The sequence below is a fragment of the Anomalospiza imberbis genome, chromosome 15, assembly GCF_031753505.1.
Source record: "Anomalospiza imberbis isolate Cuckoo-Finch-1a 21T00152 chromosome 15, ASM3175350v1, whole genome shotgun sequence".
NCBI lineage: Eukaryota > Metazoa > Chordata > Aves > Passeriformes > Viduidae > Anomalospiza > Anomalospiza imberbis.
The window spans coordinates 8,707,970-8,727,469 of record NC_089695.1 but is presented as its reverse complement, the minus strand read 5'-3'; the positions used below and the strand labels follow the sequence as shown (position 1 = coordinate 8,727,469).

The 19,500-nt window shown below is 41.2% G+C and overlaps 1 long non-coding RNA gene across 1 annotated transcript; it reads left to right on the top strand.

Annotated features, from left to right (window-relative positions):
* The first annotated feature begins 15,961 nt into the window (after positions 1-15,961).
* LOC137482814 (uncharacterized) lies at positions 15,962-16,979 on the top strand. Its single transcript, XR_011004226.1, has 2 exons — positions 15,962-16,326; positions 16,779-16,979. It is a non-coding gene; the product is annotated as an uncharacterized lncRNA (long non-coding RNA).
* Positions 16,980-19,500: the final 2,521 nt, after the last annotated feature.

Genomic DNA, 19,500 nt, shown 5'->3' with positions numbered 1-19,500 from the left:
TTTGAATGATACTCTAAACAGGAAAACCATTATACTGTTTGTTTTTCAAACTCTCTTTTAATTTTACCTTTTTAGAAAACGTTTCATATATAGGAAAAAACCTCAATGTAACTATCCAATATCTGTTATTTTTTGAAAGTATATCTTGTTTGGCAGGTGTATGTAAAAACTTTGATTTTGTGGAAGGTGTAAAGATTACTTTCTCTGCCTGGGCTGGCTGATGCTCTACACCCACCTGAACCTCACTCAAGTGGCTGTGATGAGGGAGAAGGCAGCTGTGTTCTGCTTGGCTTTGGAAATAAAACCCACTTCCCTGGATGCCTCCCAGTTGTTTAGTATTTGAGGTTTTCTCCACGGGGCTCTGATTTTTCAGCATTACTCTTAGTCCTTAAGTAACTTTTTGTGCATTTTCAACTCTGCTACCTTATTTTCTACATGTTAATGAAACATGGGCTGTTTGTTCAGTTCCCTAATCAAACTTCAGAACATCTGTGTGTTTAATGAGAAGTACTGCCAGTCTTAACTATTCAGGACGGCTGGATGATGAAAACATTTAACTTTCTGATTAAGGTATATACAAGTCAAAGCTGTGTTTCAGCATGGTGGAATTAAATCCAAGGGGTCTGTAGTTTTCCCCAACAACAATAAACTTCTCTTAGTTTTTAAATGTACATCTCAAACAGAGAAAGTTGAGGCAACCAAAAACTAATCACAGTCAAAGAACTGGCATTAAAATTCATGATCAGCCTCGTACAGAGAGCTGTACACCATGGCAGATGATTGGAAGATGGAGGTTTAGTGCAAGTGGAGGATCTGGTATTTGTGAGCATCTTACGGTTTCTTAATATTACCTATTTCATAATCTGTCGCAAAATTTTTGAATTTGAGATGCTCCAGGTGGTCCTGACCTGGCATCCCAGCTATGGGATGGTGGCTGTGGTTGGGTTCATGACCTGGACTGCTGTCCTGGACTGACCAGGAGAGACAGAACTACAAAAGATGAGACAATATCATTCCAGAGAAATTCCAGAAAGAAAAGATGAAAACAGAGGTGAAAGGCAGTTCAGGAAAGCTGAAAGGAAATGAGCAGGACAGGCACTTTTTGACTGGATTTTCTACCAAAACATAGTGAAGGCTTCACAAGTTCATAAAATGGTGGTTTGAAATATAATCTTTTCAGGCAAGAGAAGCAGATGGAGGGGGTTCCTCTGTGATGGTAAATCAGGCTGGTGACAAGAGCCAGCAGGTCCCAGATCAGCTGGGCAGGAGCTCAATTTCCTTTTGGAGCCTAATTTCAAGCACCGAGGGATGTGTTCAAAGATACAGCTATGCTCCTAACTGAGATTTGTGCCTTTTAAAATGTCCTTCCTGCATTTCAGTGCAATCTCCCTGCTCTTGGTAGATCATGAGACAGTTTATAATCTCCTTGGATATTTACCTCCAGGTAAACATGGGAGAGAAACACCTTTCATTGCTGCAGATTACAGTGAAATGAGGCCATGGATACTCAAGGCTTATAACCAGGACTTCTGTCTGATACTTCCAAGAAGTTCATTACCATAACAGGATAGCATCATCAGCTGATGAGGGATATACATGAACTGAGCTGGTTAATGGGGTCCTCCCCTACTCGTGGCATCCCAGAGTCACCTGCACCTGGGGGGCTGAATGGCTCTGGAAAACTTATGGCTGATGACTCTTACTGAAAAGGACACCTGAAAAAGTTAGGATATTTGGTTTTATTGTGTATAATCAAAGTTTTTGTTGGTTGTTTTTTTTTTATTCCATCTTGATAGGAGTTGACTCCCTCTAAAACATTAAATATGCATATAAACATTACTGAGATAAAGTTGCTGTATTTGACAATTCCAACCATCCCCCATTTTCTTTCCAAGATGAAATGTTAGAGAACTTGTAAAGAATTTATTCAATAGTTTTATGTTATGAAAACATACAAAAGAGTTTTCAGGCCCTAAACAGGCAATGTTCCAAGCTAAAGAAGATAAAACAGACACAAAGCAATTATTAATATTCAGATTTGCCTGTCAGACAGTGAATAAAGATAGTGATATTGAACATGTATTTTCCTGTATCAAGTAGCTGCATTGCCTGTTGTATGGTAGGACACAGTGATCTCAAGGGTCTTTGTAACCTCTGAAAGTCTATATAAACACATGAAAATCAAACAATATTAAAGAAAAGACAAGAGAAATGCACTGTACTTTTACTAGCACTTGGAGAATTCTAGATTAAAAGAAAAAAAACAAAATAAGCATCTTCTAGGGCCTGCTGTTTCCTGAAAGAAATCTATAACCTGTTGACCCCAAAAAAACATCCTCAGCCTCTTCTGGCTTTGGTTTGATGATTTCCCTGTACTAAATCAACACTGAGAAAAGAGTAATTAACAAGAGTGGTGGTTGAAGAAGTGCAAATTTATGGAGGACACCTGACTAGCACAGCCCCAAACCTGCTCTTCATTTTCAAGACTTATGCCATTCACTCTGCAGTTACAGCTAAACAGTGCTGCCAGTAGGAGTTAATTCCAGATGTGAAGGACTGTCCTAACTATAAGATGAAAGATTACTGCAGACCCTCATGGGGTTTAAATTGAGGAAGTTTTAGTTGCAGGAAAATCTCTGAATGACTGGCATCAAGTAAGATGTGGTCTTGGAGTTGTCAGTAAGAGGCACACGAGCTCCCTTTTGGGAATATTCTCCAAAGCTCTGTTTTGATGAGGAGTTCCAATTGTTGATGAGGAGAAGTGGTAGGTCTTTTGATTAAAGTGGCTAAAGTAATCTTCTGATACAGAAATTTCTTATTTGATATGAGTCCTTCTATGATTATTTTAAGAGCAACTATTTATTGGACTGACGGAGTTTGGTACTTTAGGGATTGCAGTGCTTGAACCCAGACCTCCTGTATTGCAGGGAGGGAGGTAATCACCATGCCACAGTGTGGATATTGCCCCCTTTTCTGTCTCTATTTCTCCTTCTCTGGCTTCTCTCAAAGCGTCTCCTTTTAATTATAATGCAAATTAAAATCCATTTCCATTTATTAAATGAATCTTTGTTTTCCAGCCAGTCTTAATCAAAACCCCAAGCCAGGCTCTGTTTCTGTACTTCTCTTTGGGGCTGATTTCAGTTGTCTTTGAGGTGACTTGCTGCCATTGCAAAGAGCCCTCAAAGTGCTGGATATTTCAAACACCATTTAAACTTGCTGGAAGACCAGAGGGTTTGAAAGGCTTTAGCAGTTTTTTCCAATACTTCTGTGGTTGAATTATGTGCCCTTGAATTACGCACATTTACCACAGACCCTCACTAAAAATATGGGATGTTTCTTGGATTTCCTCCAGAGATTTCACTCACTAGGAATACTAAATTTCCTGTATATAGCTCTCAGTTCTTTCTCTGTCTTCCTATCTGTTTACTCCTTGTCTGCAGTTTTCCCACTATTCAAGTTTATGTCAGCTGCTGACACCACAACTTTTCCAGGTTTGAGGAGAGGAAGCAATGTTGGTTTCCCTTCCCAGCTCCACCACTTTGATACAGAGTTAAGCAAAGCTAAAACTTGAAATTATTTCAGAGAAGCACGTTGGAAAACATGGCAAGAAGGAGGCAGCTCAGCCCCTCAGTTCCCTCCAGCTGTGGAGTGACAGTTTCAACAGTGAACTTAATCCCTGCTTAATCCAATCTTCCCATGTTAAATATTTCTTTGATCTTCAAAGTGAAAAATATGTCATTTTCTCAAATTCTTTATGTCAGAGAAAAATATTATCTGGAGATGAAGCCCCTCATGTCAGAAGACCTCCATCACCTATTATTGCATTTTCCATCTTCCTTCTGTGGCCAGTTTTTCTCACCCTCTTCCTTTTGTCAGTGTCCACCTGGAAGAAGCAGCTCCAGCAGATCTGTTATATAGAAAGACTGGTAGTTAATCTATGGCAAACAGTGGTGCTGAAGTTATTCTGTGCTGTACACTAGGCCAAAACCTAGAGGTACTCAGAGTGTCGCCAGGTAAACCATACCAAGGGATCTGTGGAAATGATGCTGTGTTGCTCACCAGTGGCTTATTTTGCCAGATTTATTTTCTTTTCCCCACCTTGCTGCCATGATTGTGGAAATTATGCTAAGGGAGCAGGAATACTACTTTCTGGTCATATGAGGTTGGGTTTGCTCCTAAAAGCTGAAGGGAAAAAACCTCCCTGGCATTTACTAGTTCTATTCCAGGTCTAGAATTAAAAATAGGGAGGAATCTGAATAATATTCTGCCTTAGTTGAAGTCAAGTATTTTGTTTCTTGAAAAAAAAAATTAAAATGTCCATAATATGATGTTTAGGATTTGAGGTTTTTTCATGAGTAATCTGCTCTACCATAGGCAGCTGCATTTTGTATTGAATGTTTCCCTATACAATCTCACAGGTGCAAATGAACCCTGTGTTTACCACATCTGGCTGAACCATATTCATGTTCATGGCATTGATTAAGTCTTGACGTCAGACTGCAGGCTGGAGTTTGCTATTTAGAGGCATGTCAGTACAGTGACATTTAGATTTGACTTGCTTTGGTCACTCTGTGCCCTTTATTGATCAAACCTGCAGTACTGTGGATAGCTTAGTCTCCTAAGCTGTATATTGTATTAACACTAGTGATAAGAGAGCATCCGTTGGTGCTATTACTGATATACATCTTTAGTCCATTAAAATGCAAATTTTAAGGTGTGCAGCAGTAGAAATCTCTGCAACTTAAAGCACTGAAAAGCCTGGCTAATTATGACTCCAACTATTTTTCAGATAAGTGAGCAGTAAGTCATTATAAAATTCGTAATGTGAATCCTTTTATTTCCCTTGTCCCCTGACTATTGAGCTGCAGATAATCTCATAAGGCAGTCTCAGTTTCCAGAATGAGTGCCCAAGGGTTTATTCATTTTTCTAAATTTGAAAGCAAATAGAGCTACGAGAACCAACCCATAGTTCCTATTATTTGTCTAAAGCTACATAAATATATGCAGCCCCAAGATGTGTAATTTATATCAACAAGACCAAAGATCAAGGATTTTCTTATCATGTAACTATCAGATGCCTCTTCAGTTTGCAGAGATGATTTTTAGGCAGTCCTGCTTCTGGTATCTTCTATTTCAAAGCTCCACAAGTACTTACAGATTTATGCCATTAAATATGACTCAAGGACAGATCTGGCCTCTTTGCCAGCACAATGCTGCCCTTAGAGGACAGCTATTTTAAAAGTTGCCTAAAACCATTCCATACACAAGTACCCCATGGTCTCCAAGGAAATTCCTCCCCTGAGCACTGAACTCTGGTGAGCCATTGCACCACTGCAAACATGCCAGCAAAAGAAAGTGTTTTTATCATAATACAGTCAGAAATTTCCAGGATCATTTGTGCAATGGCATTTAGGTATGCTTGAGCCTGAACGTCATTTTTTATATGTGTGAATACTCAGCAGGCAAAGTGTGCTATAGATTTCACTCCATCTGAATTTACTTTCCCACTGAAGCATCTCTTGATCTGGTTGTCTGGTATTTTTATAGTTATTCCTGTTTGAACACAGATGGCCCCATTGTGTTGCAGTCTACAGAATGAATGCAGTTGCTGTGATTAAATAAAGATACAGGAACAATTCAACCTTCTACTTCACACTTATGATCTTCCCCTTTAAAATTACATTTATGATGACCATTTTTCTCATTTTCCCTGGTTTCAACTCTTTTGGCCAGGTGATTAGCTGTGTATGTGTTAAGTCAAACATAAGCCCTTGGCAATATGGCAGAGTGGCTTTGTAATAAAGCAGGTCTCAGTATTTGCTCCAAACTGAAGAGAAAACTTTTCTTTGAGTTAAAGTTTAGTTAACTTTCCTCATGTCGATTTTTCTTTGACTCTATTTGAAGAGTCCACCTCCAGCTGGCTTTTGAGACGCAACCAAGATCTTTGAAAGATCAGCAGCTACATTAAAGGAAGAACAGAGAGCAGTGCCAATACAGCAGGTTAAACAGGAAAGTCAATGTCAGGGGCTTTAATTACAAAAATGACACTGTATGGCTGCACTGATGTACTTTGTGATAGTTATATGCAGCGCTGGAGAAAGGCAAACCAGATAACCTCTGCATAGGGTGCAAACAGGGAGAGATTTATAAATGGCGCTTATTGTTCCAGCTCCTGCTGACTTTAGGGCACAAAAGGAAGCAGTCCTGAACCCCTTTTCAGTGGGGACTGAGGATCATCTATCATCAGTGTGGGTTTGGGGTCCTCTCCCACAAAAATATTCACTGGGACTCAGTGAGAGCTGGAAGGCAGCAGGCAAGTGCTCCTCGGCCACAGAACATTTGAACTCCTCTCAAAAGGCAAATTCAGTTCGATGGTCTCGGAAAAGGGGCTCTTTAGCTCATTTGAGGGATGGGGGACTGGAGGGAAAAAAGAGTTTCTCTGTTAAAAAAAAAAAAAAGTTCTGGTTTTGAGGCATTTTCTAAATGTAATTGGACAAGTGCAGCTCCCTCAGCGACTGCTGCCAGAGACTTTACAAGCAGAGAACTAAACACTTTTATGCAAGATCCCCTTCCATGCACATAGCTGCTGGCTCACCTGCAGGGCCCTGTGTCCTGGCCTTCCAGGGTACCTTATGTAATGGGGATTTTTACTTTTAAGGTATAAAGTAACAGAATAGAAGTCTGGGCTGCAAATGCTTTTGCAAATCAAAAAATAAAGGTGGTGGGGGGCAGGGGAAACCCATTCAGACCTCAGTGCTTCTTATGCATGGGTGAGTTGTTCCACAATTTGCACATAGCCATCACCTGCAGCCTTTGCCTGCAGGAGTGTGTGGGCTGGTACCAGTTCAGGATCTCTCCCTCCACTGGTTTTGGGAGCATTTGACTTTTAGATTTGAAGTGCCTAGCTTGAGTCCTGCTTTCTGAGACAAGCCTTTGGCATGGAGTTGTTCTGGGGTGTGGGTGGCATTTCTCTTCGTGTTAAGCTATAGTGGAAGGGAGACAAGCTAATGCAGACAAAATTGGCTTTTTCTGCCCCTGGCCACTTCAGATCAATGAGAAGATCTATGGAAACCCTCAGCCTGGAGAAAATAAAGAAAAAACAAAGGAAGAAAAGAAAACCTTTCTCCTGAGTGATCGTTTAAATCCCTCTGACAGCCTTGGAAATGGAATTTCACTTTCTCCTCCACAATTCCAGCCCAGATTGTTTACTCTTACCTGCAAGCTTGTCTTCACTAGTTTTTTGCATTCAGTTAATTGATTGATTGCCACAAGATTGTTAGTTACCACAATGGCAAATCTGCCTGGGAGCTCCCGTAACATTTGTGGCAGTGCTGTTACCCTGAGCCACGTCCCCATGTTAACTCTGGAGAAGTATTTGAATAGAAAAAACTGCAGCATCTTTCTACCTGTTCGTCTGTGTCTGTATAATACCCACAGACAATCTCTAGATGTAGCAAATATTGGGCCGGATTTGTGGCAGAGAAAGTAAAGGTGACCTTTCCTATTAAATAAGATCCTTGTAATTTTAGTGGCTGAGGTAAACCTTAGCAGGACTCAAGTAACATGTTAAAATACTGATTCCCACAGTGGAGACTGTTTGAATGTATGCTGAATAAAGCACAGGCAGCAGACTGTGGAGGAACATCTTTAAATTAAAACTATAAGTTTAACTATGTCTTAGCAGAAAGCAATTACCCAGGCTGAAATTTGACCCAGCCATCAGAATTAATACACCATCATTCTTGAAGAAAAAGCCTTTGTATATTTAGATTTCATAAGCAGATAGAGGACTGGGTTTATATCTCAGGGGAAAAAGACAAATAGTAAATAGGAGTAGCTCTTGCAGTTGGCTTATTACAGAAAACTATTAAGATGTCATCCTTTGTATGGCTAGTGCCACATTTTCCATCACACTACAGTGTGATTGCAGATGTGGTTAACACCTTTGCCCATACAGCTATGATGTTTGCATCCATGATATAAAACATCTTGCCCATTAAATTGTTTTTCTCTTATATAATTTGTTGTGCCTGCATACTGGTATATATTTTTATTCAATCTTTTACATATAAATGAGTTTTATTGAATAAATGTTGCCATTGTCCATCCTCCACACCATATTTTAGCTCTGTAACTTTAGTGAGTTTATGATTTGTCTTAGATTCTATTGCAGTAACAAGTTTGTTTATTGCTTTTTAAATCTCTTGCACTGACACTGTGTAAAATTAAGGACGTGGTTAAATTCTTTATAGTTTCAGAGTGTTTTTAAAATTTCACATTTCCATAAAATTGGACGATCAGTGCCACAAATCAAACCCAAGACACCACGGCTAGGTAGGCCTGAGCTTGTGGCAAGTTGCCGCACAGTTTTAGCGAGAGGCTTGAAATACTGTATAAACATTTTCATCTAGTTTTATTGTTTTTCCTTTTGTTTTACAAGTCCATATAAATCCAAGCTAGGAATTAGTGTGTGGCTGGCCATATTTGAAGATTTTCTGAGTAAACCAAATTAATTTCCTCTTGGAAGACAGAGGATGTTTGTGTGTATATGAAACATTAATGCCAAGGCAGTGTGGATTTGAACAGGCTCGTCAGTTCCTCTTATTGACAGAAACTAATTACACAGCCCAGTCTCAGGCCTAATACATGCACAAATAATGTAACTATAACAAGAGAGGTCTGCAAACATTCAAAATAAAATGAAAACCCACAGGTCCTAATCCTCCTCTTCCTTAAATCAACAGGAGATTTGCCTTTTGGTGTGACAGGTTGTAGTGGTATCCATAAACCAGCACCAGGTCTGAAAAGTGATGGGGATTACTCTGTTCTCTGGCTGGTAGAGCTCAGGATGGGATTGCAGCAAACTGGGGTGCAATGGGCTGGGCAGAGCCCTCTTGTGCTGTTGGGGTCAATCCAATATCATACTGGGGGCAATCCAATATCATACTGGGGGCAAGGTCACATCTTCAGAGAATACAAGCATTGCGCTACTTTCAAGTGTCCTATGCTGGACGCTACTAGGCTTCACAGACCATTTCCGGGATTTTTAAATCATCAGGGTTTAGTATAAAGTTAATTAAAATGTGATTTATCACAGATTTCCTAACACAGAAAGGTTTGGGATTTTTCTTAATAATGTGATAGTGACTAAAATTGTACTTGTATGTGCAAGCACAGGAATGTATTTGTGTTCTGTGTGTACCTCAGGTTTTGATGGGGAGACTTTTAATAGTCAAAATGTTGATTATGACAGGAAAATCCAAGACTAAGGCAAGTGAAAGACTCCCAAACAGCCTTTTCAATAGTTTAATGAACACACATTGTTCCTTTTAAATTTTTGATCTAGTAAGTGGGTGATGTGTCCATCCCTTTGATTGCAGCACTGGGGATACTTCTCAGTTTATAAAAAGATCCTTGTGGCTATTTGGCTCCATTTTGTTTGTGCTCTCTTTTGAGCACAGAAATGCTCTCCCTGCTAAAGGTGATTGTTGAACTCCTTTTGTGCCCTGTAGCCTTTCCTACAAAGCTTTACATTGCAGGGTCAAGAGAGAGGATATCAGATTAAAAAATGAATCACAGCCCCTACATTCTCAGGTAATTCAGTGTATTAAGGAAATAGAGGAATTTCCATGGGAGTGAAATGGCAAGTAAATACCCAATGAAACTCATGGCAGGGCTCCCACTGCCTCAAATGGTGTGAGAGCCTGACCATAACTCAGGCACCACTAAATTACCACTGCTGTTCCAGGGAAGGTTAGTGAGGTTAGTGATTGCTAGCACAGTAATAGGGAGGAATTCAGGGGCAGGGGAGATGTTCCAGGGTGGGAGGAAACAGCAGAACGAGTGAGTCTCGTTCTCCCTCGGCTGGGGAGTTAACAAACAACACAAGGGTAGGGAGCTGATTCCTGACTGCCACTGATGGAGATGGGAAAACAAATTAACTCCAGCAACAAGGTGGAGGTGAGTTTCTCCTTCTGCCTCCCCAGAGCACGAGAGAACCAGGACCTGAACAGCAGCAAGGGTGGCTTGTGTTTGCTTCCTGTGTGAATGCTAATTTTGTCAAAACAATATTGGGAGTTTTCTGTGTGCTGAGTTTGCTTTTGTTTTTTATGTGCCTTAGCTTCAAAAATAAGGGCACTATATTAAACACCTATAGGTCAGATTCAGGTCTTTAAAATTTAACAAAGTGCATTTAAAAGCTTTGCTTAAAAATATAGATGCTAATTTCCACTTTTATATCATCCCCCTTGCTGCACTATCTGCATTTCTTCCATGCACTTTAAGTGTCATGGCTAACATCTGACATGGGTTTCATTCTTCCTATCATGCACTATTTCAAAACCAACAGTAAATTCTTTGCATAATGTATGGGCTGCTTTCCTTGGAGGAAAACTGTGCTGTGCTTCAGGGACCAGGCTCTGCCTGCACTCAGTGATACAGCCCTGCTCACAAACCCGAGCCACTGCTCCCTGGTGAAGTGTTTCATGTCTATAAATGTGGGGATGTTTTATGAGGTCCACACTCAGCCTGCTTCTCTTGCTGTCTTTCCTGGAGATAAAGGTGTGTCTGAAGCCCTTGCAGGTAGATCCCAGTGGGCTGAGAGGTTGCTCAACTTGGCTAGCAGTGACTTCAGGGAGCTCAGGGAAATCTTTACCGAGAATTCTTTCTCTGGAAATCTGCTGGGAATATAATTAGGTAGCAAGTCCAGGGTGAGTTGCATGCTGTTACAGTCAGCCTAGTTTAACTAAATAGGTTATCTTAAGTGAGTGTAACCCCAGCTTTGGCACTGATGCAGGAATGCAATGGGAGTACAGCCATGTGTAGGGCACTCAGGGATGTGGGGCAGCAGCAGCATCCCAAGGATTCTTGCACTTGGCTGTATTGTAAGAGGAGAATGACATTGAAATTACTCATACAGAAATGACAGCTGCTGGGAGGATGCTTATTTGCAGTGTGGATGTAACCATATTTTGGAGTTGGCAAATGATGTTAGGTCAAATACTCCAGGGGTCAGGCCTAATTAAGATGTTGGTATCAGATCCCAAACTAATTATGCAGGGAAAGTGAGCTCTGTACTGTTATGTGTGAGTTGTTTCATTCAAAGGTATTGTACATGGGTTTGTGTAGGGGAGGGAGACTTGATCCATGGTGCAAGTGCTGTGCTGGAGTCACAGCAGATCAGTCAGTCCCACCCTGAGCCGAGCAGCAGAGGGGCAAGCAGCCTTGGTCACTCAGAGCTACAAAAGCCAACTGACCAGTGACTTATTTTTTGGGGAACAGTGGTGTGCCCAAGGATGATTCACACTCTGTTGGCTCCCTTGTTCATTGCAAATAATGGTAATAAATACTCTGGGAATTGTACCTGTGCACTGAGGGCACTCTGCAGCCACCCTTCTGGTCATCCCCAGAGCACAGTGGCCACTGCATCCCACCAGCACCAAACCCACCACAGATTACTGAAACACCTTCTAGGAGTCTTTCCTCCAGCTTACAGCAGATACACTGTGGTGCTGCTACTCCTGTTCCACTAAATAATTTACAACTGAGTCACAACTCAGTTTTTCAGAGAAGCAGCATTTAATAGTTATTCTTGCTCCTATGGACACCTGCGGCCAGTTCCACTGAACCCATGAGCAGGTCTCAACTGGCATTGCTGAAAACAAGGGGCAGACAGTCAAACTAGAAATTATAAGTGTCTCCAAGGATGTAGAAGGTTGCTACAGAAATGATTGGTGTAATTCTTTTACCCTTGTGTCAAGAGGAAACAGGTTCATGCTGAAGGTGAGCAAGATTGGACATTAGGCAACAGCTTTTCTAATGTTGAAGAGAAGAAAAGGTGGGAATAGTGCTAAAACGAGACATCACCCTCCCTCTGCAGTACATTTTAAAAGGCTTCAAAACCAGGTTAGACAAACATCTGGGACTATAACCCTGTGACAGCCATGGAAACAGTCTTTTTATTGCAACTCTTCCTCCTGATCTGTGGCTTTCCCTGCTGCAGTCTTACAAGCCCACATTCTTACACAAATTTCTCATAGCTCATCTTTGTAAATAAGTAACAAGGGTTTAAAAGGGCAGTTGTGTAAGGGTCTTGCCTACAGAGTGTGGTATCGAATGAGAACTTCTGAAACTGCCATTGTACAAGGGACTGCTGAAATCCTAATGACATCTCATTTAAGCCAACAAATTTCTCCTCAGGCCAGTCAAATTTTGGAGTTACTGAGTAGCTTATTTGAACTCTCTGTGCTTCAGGGTTTCCTGGATGAGAAGACAGCTATGTACAAATGGAGAGCAGGACACCGTGTTCTGGTTTCACAGAGGCAGCCCAAGTCACTGAGTGCACTGTCCCTGTTGGTTTTCATCAGGGCATTCGAATGACCCAATTTTCCCCTGCTTTGCTATTATCCTCCCTTGCTTATAGGAACTGGTGATCTATAAAATTATCCTTCTTTGAAGAATGTCAACTGCTAAGACTTGAGGACAGGTAGTGGAAATTGCTCATAGAGAAAAGCTTCCAAAAAACCGCAGTTTTTGGACTAAGTGATGTGGTTTTCTGTGGATAAGCTGCTTGGCTCATGTCCGTGACGTGTTGCACAGGGTTCACTGCTTTCCCAGAGAAACAGTGAATTAACAGGCAAAGGGTTTGGGGAGGTAGCAGCCAAAATAAAGACATGGATAACAACAGAGGTTGTCACAATTATATCTTCAGACCCCATCTAATACAAGGGAAAAAACCCCTTGTACACCCTTCCAAACTAAACTAGTAAATGCATAATGAATGCAATATAATCAGATGCTATTACAATCTAGGTCTGCTTGAAATTAATATGTTTTGGACTGAAGTTCACTTTATATATGCCTCTAAATAAGTTAATATGTTCCCTACTTCCCCCTTACTCCTGTATCTTAATGAATAACAGGCTTAATCACTCCAGTATCAAGATAGCCTTTTTACAGCCATGCAAATGTTCTTTGGTGTATAATTTGTATATGCTTCACTCATCTATTATCATTGTTCTTTCTAAATGAGAAAATGCAAATGTTGCACCAAGGGCCTCATCTTCACAGCTTACCAAATGTAATTCCTGACAGCAACATGAAGTTGTTTAGCATAATTTTCCTGTTAATAAGCTGCCAATTACAGTAATTTAATTCTTAGTTTTCAAAGACCAAAAGGTATATGATGATTTCCAGTGCCCTCCCAATTAATGTCTCAGGTTATTATTTTGGCATGTCTGAGAAAACAGAAAAATGGGGAGGACTCAGTTGTTTAAAGATAATACCAATGCAATTTCCTTTCAAATATTGAGAAGTTTTTCTTATCTGAGAAGCAAAATGTGATTTTGTGTTTATGCAGTCCCCCTTGCATGTGCACATTCACAGGTATAAAACTACTAAAAACAGCATCAGATATCTGTATTATATATGAATGTGAGTCAGCTTGAAAAACTACCAAATAAAACTTTGTAAAAACTCTTAGAAACACCTGCTGGCAATGAAAAACTTTTTTCTTCTCCCAGTAACTTCTGGTTTTTGCTCAAATGCTTCCAAAGCTCAGGTGATTATGCAGCACTTTATTAAAGTCAGTGGGAAATACTGCAAGAGAGAAGGGAAAAGAATACTTAAAGAAGCAATTACATTTGGAGCAGCTCTTCACATACACTGTTTTCTGTTCAGATCTCAACTTTCCTTATTAAACAGAATTTGCATGAAAACAGAATCCCTGTTTCTTAAAGAATTTGTCTGCTCTTCCTGTTTATTTCCCATCTGCTTCTGACATCATAATTTTCCTGATACAACCAAACAATTTCTGAGGCAAGTCAGGCTGATTTTTAATTGAGGAGTAAGCAATAGAGAGTATCTTGGGAATTAAATGTGCTACTTTCTATTCAAATATCTCAGTGAGTAAATGTGGGAAACAAATGGTTTGATTTAGGGAGGAGTTGAAGGAAATAACTGAGTTGGATGGAGTCTTTCAGTTATCTTGCTTTGGGTAATGACTTTTTCCATCCTACTTGGAAGCAGTTCAAGAACCTGTCCCATATTTTCTGATGTATTATTTCTTTTAAGAATACGTTCACAGACTCTGTGAACAGATTTTGCAAATTTTGTCTTGCATAGTTGCAGCTCAGTTTAAAAAAACCCCACCAAAAGTCCCCTCAAAAATCTAAATCCTCAAACCCCAACAAACAAAAAAAGGCAAGAGAGATTTCACCCTTCCCCCACTGTGGGATTTGAAATTGTAAGAACCTGGGCTGACCCTGCAGGAGGACAGAAGCAGGCAGCAAGTGATTAGACCCCAAAAGTAATATTTATTGGACATGCAGGAGTCAGGTTTGGCAAACAAATTTCCATAAATGCTTGCACTAAAGTCTGTTCTGGTGTCTCCAAACACCTGGAGCTGGCTGTTTCAGCATTGTCATTGCTGGTCCCTGTAATGAAAATGAATTGACTCCTGTGGAAGCATGGTTAGGTCAATGCTAAGCTGTTCCTTCAATTCCACCTTCCTGCGAGCTGTGCTCAGAGCACAAAAGCCCAGGTAGTGCCATCACCATGTGGCCTCTGCTCCGTTCCCCTCTCAGGTGGATGCATCACCCAGGACCTTCATCAGCTGAACCCAAGCAGCCCCTGTGCCTAAAGAGCTGCCCCTGCCCACTTATTCTGGTAGCCAGCAGAGCAGTTTGCTGGCCCAGCTGGCTCAGTGCAAGATCAACATAGGTACGGGGTGTTCTTCACCCAGAGGTGGTGGCTGAATCCAGGGTCCTGAGGCATGTGCACAAGCACTGTGAGTTGGGGTTGCTTAGCCTGGGGAAGGGAAAGCTCCAGGAAGACCTCAGAGCCCCTTCCAGCACCTGAAGGGGCTATGGGGCAGCAGGAGAGGGGCTTTAGGCGAGGACCTGGAGTGACAGGAAAAGGGGTCTTCCCACTGCCAGAGGGCACGGTTAGATTAGATTTTAGGAAGAAATCCTTGACTGTGAGGGTGGTGTGGCCCTGGCACAGGTTGCCCAGAGAAGCTGTGGCTGCCCCATCCCTGGAAGTTTTCAAGGCCAAGTTCAATATGACTTGGAGTAAACTTGTCTAGTGGAAGGTGTCCCTGCCCATGGCAGGGGATGGAAGGAGATAAACTTTAAGGATCCTTGCAAACTAAACTAAAATTTGATGATTAACACCAGGACAATCTTACACAATCCAGTGTCTACAGCATGGCATGCTCTTTGCAAATAATTTTTTTTTTTCTTTGAGGAAACAAATCCAAGCGAGCTTCTTTGGGGACTTTATTCAAACATGGAGCACATTACTAAGCTGGTTGCACATCTTTGATGTTGATGCTCAGCCAACTCCTCCCCAGTGCAAAGCCTCAGGCAAGGGCTCCAACAAGAGAGGCTCTTCCAATGCCCTGAAAGCTAAATTGAAACTATGTTATTGAAGTTATTAAAATTTAAGAAGGTGTGAGTGCCTGTGCTAGCTAGGTACTTTTTGATAAGTATGTACTATTAATAGCACTTTAAAAATCCCAACTCAAGATCTGCAGTATAGGTATTTTTCAAGATGCTTTTGACTATTATGAGATTAATGGATACAGGGCAGTTTGAAACTGGTACATTAATTTTAATCACTTATCTCCGTTTGTATTAATGAGAGAGAAGTGGGCAAATCCTACAGGAAGGCATGAGAATATATCTTATATACCTTAAAGTCATGGTGCTTATGCACTTTGGGTTCAAAAATTCTTGCCAAGCATAGGAAATAACTGACAATGGAATTTTTCAGATAGTTGCAGCTGGGCAGGGCAGTGATATCTGTAAATGGGTAGTGCCACTTCTCTGTTAGGTTAAGCAAATTCTGAAATAAACCTGGAGAGTGAAATAATGTTTTTCTTCCTACTGAAGACCTTCCTATGAGGACATTGGGAGAGTGCTGGGGTACGTTTGCCTGTGTTTTTACTGTGAGTGCAGTTTTATGAGACTGTTATGGGTTTTTTTCACTCACTTGAGTGTTTGGTTGGTACTTAATGACTCAGATCAATCATATCCCTTTCAAGTGCCTTTGATATAAATTTTATTTATTTTTTTTTAGTTCATAGACTTGAGACTGTGCTGTTTCCTTGCTGGCCTTGAAGCTAGCAGGTGCTCTTTTCTAGGCTGACCTCTCTCACTTGCTCTCACTGTGAGCTCACTGCCATAGCCCGAGGCTGGAGAAGTGTGACAAGGGGCTGCCCTGGAACTGGTGTCAGGATGTTAAATGGAACAAGGAAAGAACTTTGGATGGGAGTGACATCCGTGTGAATCTGACCAGGGGCACCACCTCGCTGCCCACCCACATTAGGTCTGTACTTTGTCTGCCTGAGGACCAGAGCCCCGTGTTAGTCACTGCTAATGATGCACCTAGTGCAGGGCAGGCTGAGGACTGCTGCCATCCTGCTGGCTTTGTGCTTCCTCATCAGGCAGCCCCGAGGTGATTTAACACAATGGGATGGGATGAGTGCTCATCACTAGGAAGCCTGCGAATGTTTGTAGTTATAATTAGGAAATGTTCTAACACTCCTATTAACCTGATTGACGTGAAGTCTTGCTTAGGCAGAAAACTGATTTTTCCCCAAGTGACTCCAATACAAGATCCATTTAGTTTGAAATGGAACTTAAAAGGAGTGCAAATTACTGGTGATCCCTGTAACCAATGAACAAATGATTGGTACATCTTCAAGGGTTTGTAGTGATGGGAGAAACCCCAAAATGAGGATGTATGTTATGAGAGGGTGACACTTTTTTATCAGGTAGGTAGGACCACAGAAATGTCTGCATGGACATGTGCTCCATCCCACACCAGGCTGTGCCACTTGTCCAAATCAAAGCTTGCTGGCACTGCCCCATCCATATTCACTATCAAATTTAGGACATGTCTGTCCTAAAAGGACAAGATCATTCTATAATTGTGAGCAGAAGAACCAAATAAAAAGCTAGGCTGGCTTTACCAGTGCACTGACAGAGGTGTGTCATTCAGGACCAGGCTGGTGTTTGTGTGGTGTTGAGCTGCCCTTGCCACCTTGGGTGAATGCTATTTCTGACGCCTCTGTACCACCTTCCATGGTACCATGAAGATGTGCCCTTGCTGACCTAGCAGAGGGATAAAGAAATCTGCTCTCTTTTTAATATCATTCTAGGAGAAAATGGTTGCTTTTCAGAAATAAAATGGTTTCTGTTCAAGGTTTACCCAGTACAAATGGAATAGTGATGCAGCTGAAGCTGTGCTCTGGGGCTCTGCACAATGCAGAGTTTTTGACCTAAAGAAGAGCTTGTGTGCCCAAAAGCATTTTTGTTCTTTACATGTATTCACTGGTTTAATAAAAGCTCATAGCTTTCCATGCAAACCTTGCTGTCTAAGCCATGAATTAAACTCCTATGTTCAAAAGGACTTGGTTTTGACCTTAAAACCACTGAAAACCTGTTAATTTTAGGCAGACTGAAGAAGATATATAGAACCCGGGTGCATCATGCTTCACTTGTAAACAGACAAAGTTCTGTAGCATAATCAAAGGACAAAAATGAGCTCTAAGTAGAGGCAATAGAGAGCCACAATGACAGTTATTCCACTCCACTCTGTCCCATGATTATTTATGTATTAGTTGAAGCCATAATAATGTTAAAGTCACCCTCACTAAACATACAACACTTTGTATTTTGACAGCACTTGATAAACATTAATGAATTAAGCTGAAGTAAACACTTCTCTAAGATCAACCTTTCCTGAACAGAGCTGCAAAGGCAGATTAAAGGCAATGAGGAGCACATTGCAGTTCAAGCACATAAAACCACTCATCACCTGTTCAGAACTTCAGGGGAATACAATTTGGACATTCTGTATGCTGCAGACTCATTAATGAAGTATCAGAAGTGACTTTTCTGTGCCTTGTAATTTGAACATTACACTAACATAGGGTAGGAAGGGTCAGGATAAAAATGTAGTTCAAAAGGACCTTGCAAATCTCAGTAATTTTGGACTTACAGAAATACAGAAAATCTGTGCTTATGGGCTTGGAAAAGAAATGGAAGTTTTACCCCAAGTGAATCTCGTATCTCACTGGTTAGTTTTCAAAATCCATGTGATGCCACCTTCAGGGTGTATATTCATGTAAAAAATCCTTGTCCTGCAAGGTGTGAACCAGTGCAGCACAGCAGGGAGTGATGTGGGGATGGTCAGCAGGGGGTGGCACAACAGGGGGTTTTGATTTCTGTAAGGAAGGTATGCAGGACTGTTTACTGGCCATGTGTCTTTTGGCAACAGCTGAACAGCTGCTTTTTGGGTGACCCTTGTGCTCAGCAGAAGCAATGTTTTCTTTGCCTGAAGCTGTGGTCCCCATTCTGTGCCCTGGGGCTGCTCCCACCCATGGACAGCGCCAGGCTGGCTGTAGGAGGTGCAAAATGCTCACAGGCCAACCTTTTAAAGATCTTTCACATGAAAGTGCTGCTTGTCTGAGTTTGGACAAGCAAAACTCAAATATCTGAAAGTTTTTCTGCTGAACATGCAGGAACTCCTGAAAGCAGACTAAATTCCCAAAAAATACAGACAAAAACTTCCTTAGCATCTTAATGATCCCTTTGGGAAAGCTGGCCAAGTCAGACAGTAACATTCAGTAAATCCTTGTTATCTGTGCTTGCTTTACTAATGAGCCTGAGTATCATATTTAAATCCCTGTAGCTGTGTCTCATACATTGGCTGCTGTGAAAATAAAATATTTCCATTCAGCAATTGGTGTATATCACAGGCAGCTTGGCTGTGCTCCCGAAATGCCTTTCCTGTTATTAGTGTACTGTGGGCCTTCCAATGGTCACTGTGATGGATAGCATGGTGGAGGCCATCAGAGGGCAACATTTCAAACCAAGAATGCTACAGCTATTGGAGGGTAATTGAGATATTGTGTATTTACGCAGGTCTGCCTCAGAAATATTCCTTTAGCAAAGGTTACATTTGATTAAGGGCTTTCCTCCTCAGATCATGGCAAAGTCAAATTCAAAGAGCAAGAGGAAAGAAATAGAAAGGGAAGCTGAAAAAGTAAGATAGAACATTTCTAGTACAGCCCAGCTAATGACTGGTGATATTGTTTGGAAGCAGGTGGATAAGACTTCCTTTTGGAGGCAGGATTTTTCAGTCATATGACCTATTTTCTATTGATCAAATTGATCTTTTTGATCAAGCAACATTTTGGGTAAGGTTCTCCTTCCTTGGTGCGTTTTTCTGCATTTTTGAGCTGAAGTAAGAGGAGCAAATTATTATTTGTAGATTTATGTAGGTCTGTGTCCCCTAAGGCCATAAGTAAAATCAACAGGCTCAAAGCTCTGCTGAGGTTGTGTTTGGGAAGCTGTGCTTGGTCCCTCTATCCTAAACAAGGACTGGGACTGCAACTGCTGTGAGGAAGGCAAAAGGATTTTAGAGCGAAAACAGCCAGCCAGCCTAGCAGATAACTGTACTTTTCACTTCCAACCTCTGGGAATACTCCTAAAT